The sequence below is a fragment of the Schistocerca nitens genome, chromosome 1 (assembly GCF_023898315.1).
Source record: "Schistocerca nitens isolate TAMUIC-IGC-003100 chromosome 1, iqSchNite1.1, whole genome shotgun sequence".
In the NCBI taxonomy this organism is placed as follows: Eukaryota; Metazoa; Arthropoda; class Insecta; order Orthoptera; family Acrididae; genus Schistocerca; species Schistocerca nitens.
In genome coordinates, this window is record NC_064614.1 from 994,932,063 (window position 1) to 994,953,363 (window position 21,301).

The following is a 21,301-nucleotide window of genomic DNA, read 5'->3' on the forward strand; positions in this document are numbered from 1 at the left end:
CCCAGCATCTTTTCCTCTCTAATCTTGTTCCAGCTTTACAGAGCGTGCTTTCCTTTCTGTGAAAAAACCTACTACCACATCAAAGTTGGTCTCAATGGCTAGGACTGCGGGGCCAGATAGGCGTTCCTGACTCATTATTGAACGCAGATAGCTTTTAATTATGAAACTTCCTGGCAGATTAAAACTGTGTGCCCGACCGAGACTCGAACTCGGGACCTTTGCCTTTCGCGCGTAAGTGCTCTACCATCTGAGCTACCGAAGCACGACTCACGCCCGGTACTCACAGCTTTTACTTCTGCCAGTATCCGTCTCCTACCTTCCAAACTCTACAGAAGCTCTCCTGCGAACCTAGCATAACTAGCACTCCTGAAAGAAAGGATACTGCGGAGACATGGGTTAGCCACAGCCTGGGGGGGTCCCGAGTTCGAGTCTCGGTCGGGCACACAGTTTTAATCTGCCAGGAAGTTTCATATCAGCGCACACTCCGCTGCAGAGTGAAAATCTCATTCTGGAGCTTTTAATTATTTTTACTTTGCTGAAGTTTCGCCCACAGCTTGCAGATGTCGTCGGTAATGTGCAGTATATCCTTAAAGCTGTAGTAATATCAGGAAAAGGTCCTTGCAAGTCATGCTTGCACATATTTTGTAACAGGTCAAAAGCAGTTGATTTTTCATTAATTTCGTTCACAAACGTTTTGAATATGGCGAGTTCCAGGCAAAAATCAGCTGCATTCCAGTATTTCGAATATTTTAGTGCTAGATCGGCTTCATTTTTCTGCAGATCCTCAGTCGATATACTTAAAAATACGAGCCGCTGAGGAAGGCGAACTTTTATGTGGACTATATGCATTCTCTACCCTTTTTCCAATTTGTGTTAAAATTTTGTCAATTACTACTTTAATACCTTTGAAAAACATCTTAGTCGGGTCTCGTGTTATTGATTCGTCCTCGCAGATTTCGTCATGTTGCCTTGTCTTTCTGGAAGTTCGTCTGCTTTTGAGGGCAGGCTCGATTTCAAAATTTTCTGAAACAGGTGTAGCTCTTCCGATCCACTGCTCTATTGGTTTCTCTCTCGCCTCTTGCAAGGTCTTAACAAGGCCTTGCATTAGCACCACAGAGCGCGAAATGATAATGACCGCTTTCTGTATTTCGACGTTCACTCTATCAGTCTCTCGAAGGATACCAGTCCAAATTTTAAATTAAGGATAAATTTAAAACCCATGACTGCATCTAGTAGGCGACCAACTTCATACTTAGATTTTGCGGCAAGAGAGGATTTTTTAATTTATTCCAGAGCTTTAAAAAAAGTTCGGTAAATTATTTCGTAGAGCTGAAACAGCTAATATTTAGCCGACCACCTTCTTTGGTTACTTCCTTTTAAGTTGGTTTTTTGTACACCTCTCATTATTTTCCACCACGAGGTGGATCCAACGAAAAAGCAATAAAATTTCTCTACAACCCAAAATAAACTAACTGCTTCTGGACATGATGACGCTGAATGCACGCCCACAAGAATAAACAGTGTGCTAGACGCGGTATAAACTCCGCGAACTCATTCATTTCCATAATTCTGGATTGGACTCTAACGTATGGCGGCCATGTTAGATCCATCATCGTAAGATTGTGTATGATATTTCTGCACATCCATACCATGAGCTTCTAGTTTTTCTAGTATTCTCAGTGTGATATATTCTCCAGTCTTTCCGTCAACGTCTATAAAACCAATAAAGCTTTCCTTTATTTCACATCCAGTTTCTGTTATTTTTATACAACGAATCATTTGACTCAAATGGTTCAAATGGCTCTGAGCACTATGGGACTCAACTGCTGTGGTCATTAGTCCCCTAGAACTTAGAACTACTTAAACCTAACTAACCTAAGGACATCACAAACATCCATGCCCGAGGCAGGATTCGAACCTGCGACCGTAGCAGTCGCACGGTTCCGGACTGCGCGCCTAGAACCGCGAGACCACCGCGGCCGGCTCATTTGACTCATTTGTTCAGTGTGAGATACGTCTGGAGAGCAGTCAAACACGACGGTGAAATTGTTGGTCTCCTTGATATAACTGATAACAGTATTCCAAGTTTGTTTGCCATTATATCGATGATTTCATTTTGCATTGTCTTCGATAAATAGGATTCCTGTGCTTTTTTTTACGTGATCTACGTGGTACTTGAGAGTAGGATTATATTTGGTGAGTAGAAATATCAAATTAAGAAAATTTCGTTGACTAGGTTGCGGAAAATTTTCATTGAGAACACTCGGTGTTCCTAGAGAACCTCTAAAAGCAAGACAATTTGTGGGAAGATACGTGACAGCAGAATATGGCACCCTTTTCTTTCTCAGAGTGGATTAATCTCTCAATCTCGCGATCGATGCCCTGACACGATTTTATTTGCTGCAGATGGGTTTTCCATTTAATAAAACATTCTTTACGTGTTTGAGATGTTTCATGCTCAGATAATCTTTCTGAAGCTTTTGTGCTGTTAATGAAGCACTACCACCACAAGGCTGATGTAGAAGAGCTGCCGTATATCATGCAGGCTGTATAGTAAATTGCCTTTTTTGCTTTCGCATAAGCAAACCAAGATCTTTTAATATTTTCCTGATTTGCCATTATTCCGAATCACATGTGATATGTCAAATGCCTACCGTTGCATACAGTGGATCTGAACTCCATGTTATCTAGATGTTTATCTTTTAGTAATACAGCTTGTTTGCTGAGGAATGACCTTCGTTGATCTGTAATTTTTTCGTGGTCCAGCCATGGGTCCATCGGATCTATAACTTTGTCTTTGCTACCCGTCTGCAACAAGGCAGCAGATGCTAGCTCAAAATCATCTTCCTGCTAAGATAATACCAACGATGAAGACTGTTTACCTTCATCAGAGACTTGAACCTTCTCCTGTTCGGTCGCATTATCTTTAATGTCCAAATTACAAGAATTGTTCGAAATACTTGAAAACATAGTGTCAGTGGAGCTTAATAATGCGTTTGCTTCGTGAAGCCATCTTGTCATCTTAGTAGCCGATTTATTTATTTCTTCAGCTTTATCTTTAGTTCTTTTTCTGTTCTGAGCCCCAGAAAACTTCTTTCTTGGTACGCTCATCATTTGCTCTTTACTGCCTAAAAATAGAGATAAATATATTTTAACATTGACGTATCGTTCTTACATACAAAATCATGATCATATTTGTGAGTTTGTGTATATATGTCTTTTATATTGATACGAACAGGCACTTTTTATTTTAGCCTATCTAGGGCCAGTTACACAATCTTGCGATAAATTCAGAGATAGCAATCGGTGGAATAGGCTAACCACGGTATGACTTGGGGCGCGCATTGCACGACGTCATTTTATTCTCCGGTTAATTATCCCTGGAATGGCGTATCCGTCAAATTAGGTTGACTACAACAGTAGAGCACGCTCCGTATTCATTACAGCAGCAATTGGTGACCTACAGAAAGTACATTTGCTGAATTATTGATCACTGTTTGTGCATCTACTTTTACATTTCCTGAGCATATACAAAACCAATTTCTATAATGTGATGGTTATTAACTATTATATTTGTGACATATATAGAGAATACGTTTTAAATGTCAGTGAACGTCCCAGCATAAAGAAACAACTAAATGGGCAAGGGAAAGGTGCAGGCCACTTATCACGAGTCACTGGTTACTTCACAAGAGTCCAACAATCTTTTATTGCACAGATACCAAGAAAGCTAACAAAATACAAACGATAATAGCTGCCTACAATGAACGTAATTAAGAAGGGGCAACTAATCTGTGACAATGTTTTGCGCCAGCAACTGATTTAAAGTGTGATCAGGAGCTCAAATTCCAGCATAAAGTTAGATAAAATAGTTAAGAAAAGGCATTCAGGCAGTTACTCCAAAATTTCTCCAGTTACACCAAATAATGATAAATTATTTAGTTTAAACCAATAAAATGTAACAATTTAGGAAGGACTAACAAGCAAGTAGTAAAATCAAAAATAATTCAAACGTGCACTTAGCGATGGGCAAACAATGACAGCAGTGAAGCTAAAGATTAGAGTTCCAACAACTGGCTGGTCAAAGGGGGTGCTTGACATTAATGAATATAAATTACAAGACATGTGCTAACATGAAATTTCACATGTCTGGTATCTGACGGGCTGAGGCCCGTCAAGTACTAATATTTTATGCAACGAGCACAGGAACAATTCTCAACGCAAATATCCAATATTTGATCAATCAGAGAAGCCCCATGGGCATAATTCGGATACTGACGTGGAAAAATAATAAAATACCATTTATAAAATTGGGCATTACACCAATATTAAAACTATTACGTTAAAACCAAACTTCAACCATGGAAAACATGGAAGGGGCAGGTACGGCCGGCCAGGTCTGAGTAAGATGGTTTAGAATAAAGGGAGTTTCAGGTAAAATTAACGCCCGATTGCTACGAGGTAGGAACTCAACTTATGAGGGGTGTCGTAGCAATGCAGGAGGCCGCAACGTCTCAGAGGCTACGGCGAGACGGGAAGCGGCGCGCCGCCCGCGTGCACATACAAAGCCGACGATTACAGGCTACGCCCCATGAAACGATGGGTGACAAATAACACCCAGGGCAGCGCCTCCAAATGCTACGAACATCTCAGAAAGCCGGGAGCAAACAAGCAAACGTACGGTTCACACATAATAATCATAGAACATATGAAAATGCTCAGACTAAGACAAGAAACTCAGTGTGAGCGTGACCCCAACCCCCAACCAAGCCTTACGTACTACAAAGAGAATATTAAAATAAGAATTACTAGTGGATTAACCGATTAATCTTACAATAAAACGTAACAACGAGTTAGCGTAATAACCAAGAAATCACAGAACTACTCAAACACACTAATTTAATTGAGTTAAACGGTAACAGCCAAATCTTGAGAGCTAACACTCAAACAACTACAACAGTAATTGTATTTAGAACACTAAATATATTTTTTTGAAAGGGGCAAAATTTTACCAGAGTTAGAGAATTTAATTTCCCGAAGGAGCCAAGATTCACTGGGCCGTGAGCGTTTGCTTACCACGGTCTTAGGCAAATTAATAGTCGTTACCTCAACCAGAGAAGCAACGGCTTCCAACACAAATAAGACTCAGTTTCGACCTCAGTAGTCACTAATACACATAGCGGCCTAAAACATATGACTCAATTAATTTCAGATCACAATGACAAGATAAGCAGACACTGAACAAGTTGCAATTAAAAGAAATTTTAAACACATCAAATATGGCATTCACATAATTTCAAACAAAGGCACAAGAAAGCTTCAATGCTTGAGTCAGAGTGACGGAGAACCACAGGCAATCCAGCAGAGCGGGAGCAACTTCGACACTGGAGCACATACACTATGTGATAAAAAGTATCTGGACACCTGGTTGAAAATCACTTACAAGTTCGAGGGGAACTCCATCGGTAATGCTAGAATTCAGTATGGTGTTGGCCTTGACAGCTTCCACTCTCGCAGGCATAGGTCCAATCAGGTGCTGGAAGGCTTCTTGGGGAATGGTAGCCCATTCTTCACGGAGTGCTGCACTGAGGAGAGGTAATGATGTCGGTCGGTGAGGCCTGGCACGAAGTCGGGGTTCCAAAACATCCCAAAGGTGTTCTATAGGTTTAAGGTCAGGACTCTGTGCAGGTCAGTCCATTACAGGGATGTTATTATCGTGTAACCATTCCGACACAGGCCGTGCATTATGAACAGGTGCTCGATCGTGTTGAAAGATGCAATCGCCATCCCCGAATTGTTCTTCAACAGTGGGAAGCAAGAAAGTGCTTAAAACATCAATTTATACCTGCGTTGTGATAGTGCCATACAATACAACAAGGGGTGCAATCCCCCTCCATGACAAATACGACTACATCATTACACCACCGCCTCCGAATTTTACTGTTGGCACTGCACACGCTGGCAGATGACGTTCACCAACATTCATCATACCGACACCCTGCCATCGGATCGCCACATTTTGTACCGTGATTCGTCACTTCACAAAACGTTTTTCCACTGTTCAATCGTCCAATGTTTACGCTCCTTACACCAAGCGAGGCGTCCTTTGGATTTACCGGCGTGATGTGTGGCTTATGAGCAGCCGTTCGACCATGGAATTCAAGTTTTCTCACCTGTCATAGTAATTGCAGTGGACGCTGATGCAGTATGGAATTCCTGTGTAAAGGTCTGGATAAATGCATATTACACAATACGAGCCTCTTCAACTGTCGGCGCTCTCTGACAGTCATCAGACGAGGTCGGCCTGTAGGCTTTTGTGCTGTAAGTGTCCCATCACGTTTTCCCTTCACTGTCACATCGGAAACAGTGGAGCTACGGATGTTTAAGAGTGTTGAAATCTCGCGTGCAGACGTGAGATACAAGTGACACCGAACACCTAACCACGTTCGAAGTCCGTGAGTTCCGCGGAACGCCCCATTCTGCTCTCTCACGATGTCTAATGGCTACTAAGGTCGCTGATATGGAGTACCTGGCAGTAGGCGGCAGCACATTGCACCTAACTTGAAAAACGTATGTTTTGGGGGTGTCCGGATACTTTTGATCATATAATGTATGTCAATCAAGTAACGAGTACCTTACCCTCAAAGAACAGAACAGACGGGGCCAGAAAATTAATAGCACTCCAACACACCCATCACCAACCAAGCCTCCTTAATCCCGGGTAAACCGCCCGCGTAAACATTTGGCCCAAGTACTGCCCACCAATACAACTCTGTCGACCACCGGCCGCTTGGAAAATGGTGCGCCATTGACCTCCGTGAACAGCTCACCGTACGTCACATGTGCCTCTTGTCTCTCCTCCCATGTGGTCAACAACCCGGTCCAAAAAAACTACAACCAAAGAGTCATCCAAGAGCCGACCGAAGCACCACCCAACGACTAGACAGACACGGATCGCGGCAGCAGGCAAAGATGTAAGAACATAGAACGAGCCAACACGGATCAAAGTTACCAACAGCTTCAGTGAACAATCATAATTTTTGATGTCGCTGAGGTAGAAGTGCAGCTACGCACATATCCAGACTGGATGCTATTGCTATAGTGTGAGGAACAGTAACAATTACAAACAAAATCTTGGCTTGTGCAATCATTTCCAGTTGCTGTATGTAGTGTGGGAAGGAGGGGCAAGTAATTGGAGACATAACACTTTCACTGTGGTCTTTCTTTTTTTGCACATTCCTTTCCTTAAAACAATAAATTTTATTTTTATTTTCAGAATAAAAATACCTATTCTCAAATGTGAAAAATCTAGCACAGTTGCAGATGGAGCTGCTTCAAAAGTAACATGATGAGAACCAGAGAATGGAGAAATAGTTGTATTAGTTGAAAAAAAAAGGCATCGTGTTCAAAATAAGATTCATAAAAGAGCAATCAAAACAAAAGATTTAAGCAAAAACATGAATTAATCCATATACATTTAATTACAACAGAGAATTAAATAATTAAAAACCTGTATCTTTGCATGTTGTACATTGTCACACACGCCCGTTTACTAAGCCCGTTGGCTGTCTAGTTGTCACTATCAGTGAAGTTTCCAATGAAAAAAAAGAAATCACCAGAGGCAAAGTATTTTAGCGCCAATAACAGCTGATTAATTGGTACTTATGACAAAAAGAAAAGAATTACATGTGACAATTCTGGGCGTCAGAGGTAAACTATCGTTAAGTGACATTTCACTAACTTTACAGGAGAGCACAAAGAAGCCGCTGCGGCTCGGACTTTGCTACCTGAGAAGTAAGTCAAATACACAATTATTAACAGTCGTGTTTTTATATCCTCTTCCGCTAGTCTCTACGTGCATTTCGTCTTTATTATAATCACTTACTATTGATTACTGGTGGGTTCTGCTTGCACTACGATACAATCACGTTACTGAACATATACAGACGATAGTTTACCACTAACAAGGTACGACGTAAACAAGCCACACACGATAAAAACCTCAAAACTGTCATTTTTGAACTTACGATGGTTTTCTTCTGTCGTTCAGAATTTGGGTGGCAATTCAAAAGAAATTTAAAAACACTGCTTGCCAGTCACCCCCTCTACATGTTACGATTATTTGTATTCAATAACTAAAGATTTCTATTAACTGAAGGCCAAGTCAATGCTCTTATAGCAAAGAACTTATATTTTATGATAAATGCGGATGTTCTTACTTGGATAATACCAATAATTAAGAAGCACAACATCTCTATTACATTTCTGATTAAGTATCACCTTTCATCTCTTTTTCCTTTCTTTCAAATAAAAGGAAAAAGAAACTTAGCTTAAGTAATTACAAATACTTTACATGAACAATGCTTCATGGGAAACAATTTTGTTGCTCTGAAGCATTAATCTTCCTTTGTGAAAATTAACATGGGGAGTAGAAGGGGCATTTTCTGGCACATATAAAACATAATAGCTCACTAAGTCAACAGCCGTGGCTCTAATATTTTCACTGAAAGTTATTCTGACATTGATGTACTGTTTACAAATGGATAATTCCCTATGGAAGATAGCGTGGAACAATATTTTTTCCCAGTTGACGTAATGTGCCTGCGTGAAGTCGGGACACTAGTGCTCTGTTAAAAGTTATGCTACATGAAAAATCAAAATTTCGCTATCTAATACCAAAAAAGCTGTTAATACGAATTGTACCCAAGACTGGTGTGGTTGCTCAATCTGATTACGCCTATTTTGTCAGTGTCTGCTAAATAACGAAATAGGTCTTTGTAGTATTGCAGCAATTGCAACACACGCCAAATAAGCGAGACTGTTTAGGCACAAATGGTCACTTTTATGTACTTCATCTGCATAAATAACGCGACAGAATATAATACACGAAGTAACAATATGAAACGCCTATTAGGGCTACTACAAGCAGAAAGGTTTACGTTATGAGATAATTTCACGTTTCATTCATACGCTCCAGTTTCTAAGCAAGAGATAGAATAGTAGTAGTACGAAATTTTTATATGAATTTGGAATCGTCATGTTCTTCAATATAATTTGTGTGATGTGCCGTTTCTTCTCCTTCCTCGTTCTAACAAGCAAACTTGTCAACAATTCTGTAACTACTCCTGCCATTGTCAAAACTTATTCTCCGGTTAACTTCACTAACCCTGCTAGAACGATTGGTACAGTTATCCCCTGTTTATTCTTCGGTTAGACGTTATTACATCTTCGTCAACGCGTTTTCCGCGCTATTCCGAAAACATAACTTAAGTGTCTCCTAACCGGGGACTGTACAACTGGCCCTTAGTAGAGTAGCGTTCTGGCAAAAACTTTGTCAAAATTTCATTTCCTTGGATACACCGAGAAGATTATCTGTTATCTTCCTTACCTATTATCACTGTTAGTTGTTTGTTTCCACTCTGGTAGCCTCAATCTATGAATTTCGAGAATAATTATAACAAAGCTGATCATTCGCACACTCAATCAGTCGTATAAACAAACAGCGATTGACATTCACCCGTTCGGGTTTATTGGGCTCAACTTGCATAGACCCGTCCCCTTTTGTCTGCGGGGAAGTTTTTTATTTCTAGATGCGGCGGGGATTCCTCCGGCAGAGACATCACGGACACTATATACGCATTAAACTCATTATTCGTACAGAAAAAATCTTAGAATGCGTTCAAAAATGTTCAAAAACCAACTTGGATGTGTTTCAAAATCATATGAATAATCGATAGACCAACGTGCGCTGGATGCTACGCGCTTTATGAAACAAGGTTCTTTTCTTCAAAAATATGACTTTGGCGCCCTCTGATATTGCCACCCGGGCCAGATACCCCGATTTGCCCCCTCCTCCAACCCCTCCCTAGATCCGGGCCTGCATAGCAGATTCCGTGATGGATGGATAGAGGTGAATCAGTTCCTTAGTCTCCACGCTCTTCGACCTAAACCCACTAGACTTTTATTTATGGGAGCATTTGAAAGCTCCTCTGTACGAAACTCCGGAACAAGATGTACAGTCTTCGTGCCTGTGTTATGGAAAGCTGTGAAACAATACGCAACTCTGCAGAGATACATCGCGGCATCAAAGAGTCAGTGCAACGGCGGATTGATGCACGCATACTTGCTAACGGAGGGCAGTTTGAACATTTCATTCTGTAAACAAGAAGGTATGTTGAAAATTTCATGTATGAAAATGTTTTACGTAATGCTGGTACGTAATGCTGGTACGTCCTGTTTCTGTGTGTTTCCAGTGATTAATGTAATTAATGAAGAGAAGTAGAAAATTAGCTCTAGCACGAATATAAGCGTTTCCGGACCCATGTTCATATAACATATTTTTTCCCTCTACGTGTGAGGAATACTTCCTGAAAGTTACACAATATACGAACAGGTTTTAGCAGCTGTAGATTTGTGTATCGTTGGCCTTGCAGAATTGCACTTCAGGGATCAAATCTGCTCACAACCGAAACGTTGGAGAAAGTTTTTGGAGGCGAAAAAGGGCTCATTTGTAAGGTAGTGAATCCGAGAACTTTTCTCCTTGCCCAAGTACATCCATTCATACTTGCTTATACACTAGTAACAGCCGCTCGGAATTCAAATGTGTGTGAAATCTTATGAGACTTAACTGCTGAGGTCATCAGTCCCTAGAGTTACACACTACTTAACCTAAATTATCCTAAGGACAAACACACACACCCACGCCCGAGGGAGGACTCGAACCTCCACCGGGACCAGCCGTACAGTTCATGACTGTAGCGCCTTACCTCGCGGAGTGGCCGTGCGGTTAGAGTCGCCAGGTCACGGACTGCGCGGCTCCTCCCGCCGGAGGTTCGGGTACTCCATCGGGCTTGGGTGTGTGTGTGTGTGTTGTTCTTAGCATAAGTTAGTTTAAGTATTGTGTAATTCTAGGCACCGATGACCACAGCAATTTGGTCTCTTAGGAATTCACACACATTTGAACATTCTGAAAACCAGTAAAATGGTTCAAATGGCTCCGAGCACTATGGGACTCAACTTCTGAGGTCATCAGCTCCCTAGAACTTAGAACTACTTAAACCTAACTAACCTAAGGACATCACACACATCCATGCCCGAGGCAGGATTCGAATCTGCGACCGTAGCGGTCGTGCGGTTCAAGACTGTAGCGCCTAGAACCGCTCGGCCACCTCGGCCGGCTGAACACCAGTAAAAGATAAAGCTATCATCCACCCGGAGGTCAGTTTGAACGCCATACCGTTTTACTGTCTCCTATTTGAAATGTTAACGGAATGGACAGTGTCTTGAAAGGAGGATATAAGATGAACATCAACAAAAGCAAAACGAGGATCATGGAATGTAGTCGAATTAAGTCGGGTGATGCTGAGGGAATTAGATTAGGAAATAAGACACTTAAAGTAGTAAAGGAGTTTTGCTATTTGGAGAGCAAAATAATTAAAAAAATGGTTCAAATGGCTCTGAGCACTATGGGACTTAACATCTGAGGTCATCAGTCCCCTAGAACTTAGAACTACTTAAACCTAACTAACCTAAGGACATCACACACATCCATGCCCGAGGCAGGATTCGAACCTGCTACCGTAGCAGTCGCGCGGTTCCAGACTGAAGCGCCTAGAACCGCATGGCAACCGCGGCCGGCCGCAAAATAACTGATGATGGTCGACGTAGAGAGGATATAAAATGTAGACTGGCAATGGCAAGGAAAGCGTTTCTGAAGAAGAGAAATTTGTTAACATCGAGTATAGATTTAAGTGTCAGGAAGTCGTTTCTGAAAGTATTTGTATGGAGTGTAGCCATGTATGGAAATGAAACATGGACGATAAATAGTTTGGACAAGAAGAGAATAGAAGCTCTCGAAATGTGGTGCTACAGAAGAATGCTGGAGATTAGATGGGTAGATCACGCAACTAATGAGGAGGTATTGAATAGAATAGGGGAGAAGAGGAATTTGTGGCACAACTTGACAAGAAGGAGGGACCGGTTGGTAGGGCATGTTCTGAGGCATCAAGGGATCACCAATTTAGTATTGGAGGGCAGCGTGGAGGGTAAAAATCGTAGAGGGAGACCAAGAGGTGAATACACTAAACAGATTCAGAAGGATGTAGGTTGCAGAAACTACTGGGAGATGAATAAGCTTGCACAGGATAGAGTAGCATGGAAAGCTGCATCAAACCAGTCTCAGGACTGAAGACCACAAGAACAACATTTGAAATGGTGTGTCCTGCCTCCCTCCATTCTTTAAACTGACTTACGTAGCCAATTGTAGAGGTATAGACCAAACCACGGAACAAGTCGATATTTTCCACATTAAAAAATCATTGCTAGAGCGGAAAGAAGTGATACGAGATAGCTGTATCAGTTAATGACCAGCCACTTAACAACAATTCACACAAATCAATACAGAGATATTCAGTTCTGGTAGAATCTCAGTAATACCATGAATGTTTTATACCGCTCCGTTATTTTCTTTTGAAACTGATCTACGACAAAGTTTAATATTCGATTGTAAAATCTTTATGACACAACTATTCTCATTTGTAGAAACCTGATACAATTATTGGCCTTCAACAAATTCCTAGGAAAATTGACTTCGCTGTTGTAAGGTCCGTTTGTTCTATAACACAGAAGCAAGCGATCAGTGCATGGCACACTGTGTTCAATAATTGTTAGTGATTCGCTTTATTTTATGAGTTTCAAATCTCGTTCAAGGCAGAGTGCGGCGCACCTGGTGAAACGGGACAGCTTTTACCGAGACGAGATTACTAGCCGCTGGCGCCCGACCTGATGGAAGCCTCGAGAAATCACCAAGGAGGAAATGTGCAACGTGCACGATTCCGAGCAGCGGTGTCAAAATATAATTGCTTAATGCGAACTTTTCGCAGAAACGATACTCACGCATTCATGTAACAGTTGCCCGTATGGTGGGTGACAGTCGGACTGGTATCCCACTGCAGGCCAGGGCGTCGTCTTAGACGAGGAATATCATTGACTGGAGTAGAACTGTCTTCAGTGATGAGTCCAACTTTGAAATAAGTCCTGATGACAAGCGGAGACTTGTCTGGGAACACCCTGGACAGCGGTGGGATGGCAACCTGACTGTCGCTTGCCCTACGGCCCTACCAACAGGAGTGCCATTTCTTTCCATAGCACCAACGAAAACAATCGCATAATCAAGAATGAGTTCTGTGACATAAATGAAAGTTGGCAGGCGTAATCCTTCATCTGAAAGATGACGTCTTTTCAAATTTGTCACCAGTCACATAAGAGTGGCACTCGTAGGGTTGGTTCAAATGGCTCTGAGCACTATGGGACTCAACTGCTGAGGTCATTAGTCCCCTAGAACTTAGAACTAGTTAAACCTAACTAACCTAAGGACTTCACAAACATCCATGCCCGAGGCAGGATTCGAACCTGCGACCGCAGCGGTCTTGCGGTTCCAGACTGCAGCGCCTTTAACCGCACGGCCACTTCGGGCGGCTCACTCGTAGGGCCACTACGAGTATACAAATCAGGTTCGCTTTAAATTCACGCTGTAACGGTCGTGAGTGCAAGTTTCCTTTGAGACTGGACTTGGTGAGCTGATGTTAGTCAAGAATGCCCTTAAGGCGTCAAGGACGCCTTTATGAAGACCTCACTGAGTTTGGAGGAGGTCGTATAATAGGGCTACGAGAAGCTGTTTGTTCCTTCTCCGGTACTGCAGAAAGACTTGGCAGGAATATAGCCACTGTACGTGACTCCTATCAGCAGTAGTCACGAGAATGTACGGACTCAAGAAGACCGGGCTGCAGAAGACACGAGGGACTACCGAGAGGGAAGACCATCGTGTACGGCGTATTGGTCTAGCGCATCGTACTCCATCTGCAGCAGGAGTTTGGGCAGCTGTTGACACCACAGTAACGCAGCGAATTGTCACAACTTGGTTAGCTCCAATCCAGACACCCTATAGCGTGCATTTCACTGACTCCAAACCACCACCGTCTGCGACTTCACTGGTGTCAAGAGTGGACGTCTGTTGTGTTTTCTGATGAAAGTTGGTTCAAAAAAAATGTTCAAATTTGTGTGAAATCTTATGGGACTTAACTGCTAAGGTCATCAGTCCCTAAGCTTACACACTACTTAACCTAAATTATCCTAAGGACAAACACACACAACCATGCCCGAGTGAGGACTCGAACCTCCGCCGGGACCAGCCGCACAGTCCATGACTGCAGCGTCTGAGACCGTTCGGCTAATCCCGTGCGGCGATGAAAGTTGGTTCCGCCTCGTTGGCCGCGTGTTGGTCAGAAGGAGGTCAGTTAAGAATCTTAACCCAACCTGTCTGCGCAACACACACATTGGACCTACAAAAAATGGTTCAAATGGCACTGAGCACTATCGGACTTAACATCTGAGGTCACCAGTCCCCTAGAAATTAGAACTGCTTAAACCTAACTAACCTAAGGACATCACATATATCCATGCCCGAGGCAGGATTCGAACCTGCGACCGTAGCAGTCGCGCGGTTCCGTACTGAAGCGCCTAGAACCGCTCGACCACACCGGCCGGCACTGGACCTACACCTGGAAATATGATCTGGGGTGCGACTTAGTATGACAGCATGAATACTATCGTAATTATCCCACGCACCCTAACTGCAGAATTATACATCAGTTGGTGATTCGACTGGTTGTGCTGCCATTAATGAACTGCATTCCCACGTACCGCTGTTGCGATCCAGCATGCTCTACAGAGTATCGACATGTTGCATTGACCTGCTCGTCACCAGACCTTTCTCCAATCGAGCATACATGAACATCATAGGACGACAACCTCAGCGTCATACACAAACAGCATTAATCGTCCCTGTATCGACTGACCAAGTGCAACAGGCATTGAAATCTATCCCATAAACTGCCATGCGCCGCCTGTGCAACACAATGCATGAACGTTTGGATTCGACATTCGGGCGGGTATAGCGATTATTAATACAAGAGAATTTTACATTTGCAATGATTTATCTCACGCTTGCATTAACCTGTGATTTTGCAATGTTAAATATCTTATGTCGGTAAATGTATTCCCGAAATTTCTTACTCTACAGTACTGATTTTTTGATGTTGCGATTTTTTCGTCAGTGTATTAACGTCTGGAATGTCGTCAAAATTAAGGGATAAAAGAACACGAAAAGTTTAACAATAAGTTGTTTAACGTGCTGATGTCGATGTCTGTAGTCGGAGGATAGCGCGATCCGTAAGCGTTGACGTGGGTGGTGGGTGGAGAGAAATTGTGAAGCAAGTGCAAAAATTACCAACGGCAGCGTTGATGCACGTCGTGAGTGGCGGGGGCGGCTGCGGCCCCGCCCCCTCCGGCAGGACGGGATCTCAGCCAATGGGAGCGCGGGACGTAGGAGTCGGCACGCGTGTTATAACAGCGCGGGGCGCGCCGCGGCGGCCACCACAGTCGGCGGCGGCAGCAGGCGGGCGCAGCGCGGTACGGCACAGCACACGGCGGCTGCCTCTGCGACTGACACTCCAACAGGTACGGCAGCTGCAGCCGGTAGCCGCTAGCTACAGCAGTAGTCCCCTGGTCCGCTGCGGGCTGTCCGGCTGGCAAAGATACTGCCAGGGGTACAAAAGGCAGCCGACCGCTGTGCTCCGCGGGTAGCGTTGCTATCGCCATTGGACTCGTACTTAGGTGTAGCTACCAAATGTCTCATTACTTTGTGTTTCCTCTCCAAACTGTGTTCCTCTCTACTTCTAGGATTAAACTGAAAACATGCTGCATTCTGTTCTTCAGAAGTTGTCTGCCTGTCTGATCTTCCTACACCTGTTCTACACGCCATATTACAAATTAATTTCTTCTGCTTTTTATAATATTTATGCGACGCGACCACAAGAGTATATCACAATGACGCAACCAATTTTTTTCCAGCCAGACGTCATTTTCAGTCTCTCTACAAATAAAAAGAGGAGACGAAGAAACATTACAAACTCTATAAAATCTGCTGTCAACGATACTAAAGTCAACAGTAGTTAAACGTCGAGGTTTTGCAAGCGGTGTAAAACACTCTTCCGTGTTTCAGGGTATGAAGATGACCACTGGCTGGTCGAAATTGGTTAGGGCATTGTGGAACGCTCGCTCACGTACCTGTGTAGTAAAAAGTAATCAATCAATATAAGTAATCAATCAATCGTTTACTCTCCAAGCACAATTTGTCATTTTCCAAATTTTGTAACTTGTTTCTAATTTTTGGAACTTATCTCTCGTTTGTTTCTGTCGCGTGTTCAGAAAATTGAGGCCAATCTCCTCTTACGCTCCCTACACTTCTTCTATGTGCCTGTTTATATGCTATATGTGTACTCCCTACACATCTTCCACCGGTAAGTTTATATGCTATCGATTGTGTACTGTTCATCCTCTGTGTATACGATTAGAATATAATTCACGATCTACATTGTATAAGTTTCACGTTAGATACAGAATACAAACAGAAAGTAAAGGCTTATGATAAAAATATACTATGTGTGACGACTGTATCTTATCGATGGCTGAGCTTTCACTACAGATGTGCTGGCTATACGGCATATTAGCCAAATGTCAATAATATATAAAGAGATCTGTTAAAGTTAATATCCAGTAGTGAAGATACGTTAAACAGATGCTGAGAAGTGTACTTCTTTTATTCTGTACTATAGTTTTGAACTTCCAGTTTTTAGAAAGATCTAACGACATTTTGTTTTTTTTTGTATTCATGTTTATACAATAGATGGGCAATATACAGGGCTGCACAGAAGTGAAAAGTCGTAAATCCCTTCACTCATTATTTTGTTACCGCTTTTTCAGCCTAACTTCTGCTTTCGAAATATCAGCCTAACTTGTGCTTTTGAAATAAAGTCTTATTACTCTAATCGAAGAAACATGTCACCCTTATAGACAGTCTTATTACAGTAACAGAAGAAGTATATAATGCTTATATACAATCTTTATAGATTTGTCCCTTGTATTTTACCATATGTTAGATGCATTGATCATTCATGTACCGAAAAGGTGTGCATATTATCCGAAATAATTTTTTCTACTACGAGAAACAATAAGTCCAAACAAATATGAATCAACAGAAGTACTTCATAAGCTTTTATGGGGAAAGCACGAAATATTCATTTTTTTATAGAGTGAGAGTGTATCTCATACAACAGACAGAGCGCCCTAATCCTTGACACCTTTTATATTTGATTTTCTGATTCCCTATAAGCAGAACTGCAAAACCACTGTGAAAATCCGATGGAAATGTAGTTCAGTATGTATCAATTCCTTAATTTTTATCTGTTACAAGCTGGTGTGGACACTTTTAGTAACATACAGTTTTTGTGCTATTATGTAACTCTTTTATGCCAAAAGTAATGCCGCTGCTTGCGAAAAACAATAATTTTTACTTTCTTTGCTATGTAGAAAACTAATTAAATTTTGTTGTCAGAATAGTCTTAGTTGCGTATGGTACCTTTCATCCCTACTAAAGGCACGTTCCACTATGCGACGGAAGATATTAACGATCTCACCTGCGGTTAAATTATTTGAAAGATCCTTAATGCTCTACAGTCACAACATCACTGATACACTCTCATCATCGTTCGCAACATTAGTCACGCACTTAGTAATTGCTTCCTTATCTTTTATATTATACTCTGTATCTATGAATGTTACACGCAATAATGGCATATTTAAAACGCAGACTAACGGTCGAAGTGGAATTAAAAACCACGATCTCCACTGTAAAGAACGTCAATCAAGAACAAGGAGGCAGGTACGATTAAGTCTTAAACGAAGCAAACTATGCCACACCACCTTTCAGATTTGCCAAATACTTCATTACTTGATTTACAAGCTAACTTAAAGACTGCCTCTGTGGCATAGTGGTTAGTATCTCTGATTACTGATTTGGAAGCCGCGGCTTCGATAAGTGGTGACCATTTCCGATCAGTGAGGTCCGCTCAGCATTACGAGGTTAAATGAAAAAAGTAATAGTTGCGAATTGACGTCATACCATAATGATTTGCAGAACTCATTCATTCACACATTTTGTTGCGTAAATCTCATTATGAAGGAGAGCTATTAGTGATGAGAAACAGGTCAAGTTATATAATAACAGACAGGAAAAGCTACTGTAGGCTACTTCTGTAAAGTACAATAACAACCAATTATGAGTACTGGTAATTCACTCACACTGATAATTGCGAGAATTACTTCTAGATTACTGGTACGTGTATATGGATATTAGGAGAGTAACAACTATTATGAAAAAAATGGTCACTGCTCCTTCTCTAAGAACATTCGGCCAGTGTCTTTATCTCATACTTCAAACTAAGTATTCATTTAACTTTGCAGAACACTGCCGACTGCTCACGTAGTGGCACGGTCAAGATCTTTTTAATAAGAACTTCAGGGTTAAGCGAAATTTACATTCGTTAACAGAAGTATTCTGCCGGCCGCAGTGGCCGAGCGGTTCTAGGCGCTTCAGTCTGGAACCGCGCGACCGATACGGTCGCAGGTTCGAATCCTGCCTCGGGAATGGATGTGTGTGATGTGCTTAGGTTAGTTAGGTTTAAGTAGTTCTAAGTTCTAGGGGATTGATGACTTCAGATATTAAGTCCCATAGCGCTCAGATCCATTTGAACCAATAGAAGTATTCTTTTGCTTTGTTTTTGAATATCTGGGGATTTTTCGATTTCCTGCCTGATGTTTACCGGCATGTACGCTGAGAGACCCACTGTATTAAATATTTTAAGACACTACCATCGTGGTGCGACAACTTCTGTTACTATTATCCTTCTGTCAAAAAAAGAACGTGATCTTTCACACTTAGCTCAAATTGCTCATTAGCACAATCCTCTGTTCTAAGTTTCTGAAGTACAGCAATGCGCAAAGCGATGAGTGATGCCATACCTGTGAAGCGACTTCTCCCCCGCCACGGGCTCTTCTTTCTGACTGGTCGAGCGCACTGCGGGTCTGCCTATCACGCGGGGGCACGCAGACTCCGTACACTTGGTAAAGCGACACACTATGGGTCTGCTCGCTCGCTCTTCCCTAACGCTTGTTCTTCTGTACGTTTACAGTAGTCTAATCCTACGCCAGAAGCATACAAACCGTTCATGTACATCAGTGCTGCGCAATCCTTACATTTTCATTTACAATGAGACCGAGAATAAAGAAGTTGGTACGGAAGGGCAAGGCAAAAAAATGGTTCAAATGGCTCTGAGCACTATGGGACTTAACTTCTGAGGTCATCAGTCCCCTAGAACTTAGAGCTACTTAAACTTAAATAACCTAAGGACATCACACACATCCATGCCCGAGGCAGGATTCGAACCTGCGACCGTAGCGGTCACGCGGTTCCGGACTGTAGCGCCTAGAACCGCTCGGCCACTCAGGCCGGCGAAGGGCAAGACAGACTGGGAGAAATGTGTAGACACTATTTCCATGTGAGCAGGCAGATAGCGGCATCGGATGCTAAGAACGAAACTGACACAAAGGCAGCAGTATCTTAGAAACTTTTAAAGTATAGGCCAACAACTAATAAATCAGACAGAAATTTTTCCGTTTGTATTTGTCGTAGTTGCGATCCTCCACTTCGTATTTTTATTTCTACCGATGATACAGCATCGTCATTTGTGCCTGGCGTCTGCTGCAGCAATACGCAGGTTGTAAAAGGATGTTCTAGCGGCAAGTTCTCCCGAAATAGTAAGCACAAGTATTTCGACATGGTCTTCGCAAACTTTAATTTCAAATTTCGGTGTACATAGTGATATGTTTACGCGTTACACTGTTTAATAACATGTCTACGTAACGGAAAACACGGCCACCTACAGGTCTATACACTCAAAGATGTACGGTTCTACAAACTGCACTGACTCGTGCAGGTGCGAATGTCACATTACGCTCAAATAAAGCCTGCCCGTGTTGCGTAGTACGCTAACGTGCGAGTGTGTGAGACCTGGACAGAATCCGTGCGGCGGATTAACGTCCGTGGGTTGGCACACCGGCAAGCCTGACTGCGATTTTTAGATGGTTTCCCGCACTGAGTTAGGCAAATGCTGGGCTGTTATCCACACTGCGCCTCAGAGAAATTCCACCATACACAGAACAAAGTTTACATGATTCACAGACAACTGACGGACGCTTCTTTCTTCCCTTAGGTTACCTTGAGGACTGTGGCATCAAGTAGGGCATCCGGCCACAAAGTTAAATAGTACATAATCCTTATAAAGCGAAATCTGTACTAGACATGATAAACGCCAGGAAAAAGAGCAAAATACAATATTATGTTTAAACCAAATCTTTAGTAGCTTCACATAAATCCCCGCAGCCTATTAAAAATAAATCATGAAATGAAATATTAAGAGAATCCGAAACTCGCGGAATTTATTCTCAGATAAATGTTGACATCGTGATTATTTCTCTTGTTTCGTTACCGTCGTTTACATCAATATTTATGAAGGAAGTGAAAGTAATCGTCTTGTAACAAAGGTTACTATAGTTTGGTAATATTATGGCGTCGACACAGGCTGATAAAATTACAGTATCAAACGTAATTTGTTTATTCCGTACCACCGAAATACAATGAAACGAAAGGAAGGAAAAAGGAGAGTTGAACGTCCTGCCGACAACGAGGTCATTAGAGTCGGAACACAAGGTCGAATCACAAAATGTTGTGGAAGAAAATCCGCAGTGCCCTTTTCAAAAGAACCTTCTCGGCCTTTGCCTGGAGCGGTTTAGGGAAATCACGAAAGACTAAAAACTAGATGGCCAGACGGGGATTTGAACCATCGTCCTCCTTAACGTGAGTCGAGCGTGTTAACCATCGCGCCACCTGGCTCGGTGAAATACGAGAAGGCAAGCGAAATTGTGAAAATAGTCGAGAAACTCTAAGCGCCTACAGGAGAAGACCTGTGCATACTTGGTGAGCACCTACCGCCAAGTCTTCGCAACACCAGCTAGGTGTCTTATCGGTCTCTCATGGCCGGCCGAAGTGGCCGAGCGGTTCTAGGCGCTACAGTCTGGAACCGCACGACCGCTACGGTCGCAGGTTCGAATCCTGCCTCGGGCATGGATGTGTGTGATGTCCTTAGGTTAGTTAGGTTTAAGTAGTTCTAAGTTCTAGGGGACTGATGACCTTAGCAGTTAAGTCCCATAGTTCTCAGAGCCATTTGAACCATTTGGTCTCTCATGTGGGAGCGACCAGATTCAGATCCCCGTCCGATAATCTACTTTTTGGTTGTGTGTGATTTTCTGCAAAGGAGAATACCAGGACGGTTTATTAGAATAGAAT

The 21,301-nt window shown here is 42.4% G+C and overlaps 2 protein-coding genes across 5 annotated transcripts in view; one reads left to right on the forward strand and one right to left on the reverse strand.

The window, feature by feature from the left end:
• LOC126195326 (COMM domain-containing protein 4) overlaps positions 1-21,301 on the reverse strand; it is a 537,275-nt gene that overhangs the window by 263,151 nt on the left and 252,823 nt on the right. The window lies entirely within an intron of this gene.
• The window catches only part of LOC126195320 (uncharacterized), a 113,868-nt gene continuing 108,011 nt past the window's right edge, over positions 15,445-21,301 (forward strand). The window contains exon 1 of the mRNA XM_049933887.1: positions 15,445-15,516. The gene's annotated coding sequence lies outside the window, so the exon portion shown is untranslated. The remainder of the gene's footprint in view (positions 15,517-21,301) is intronic.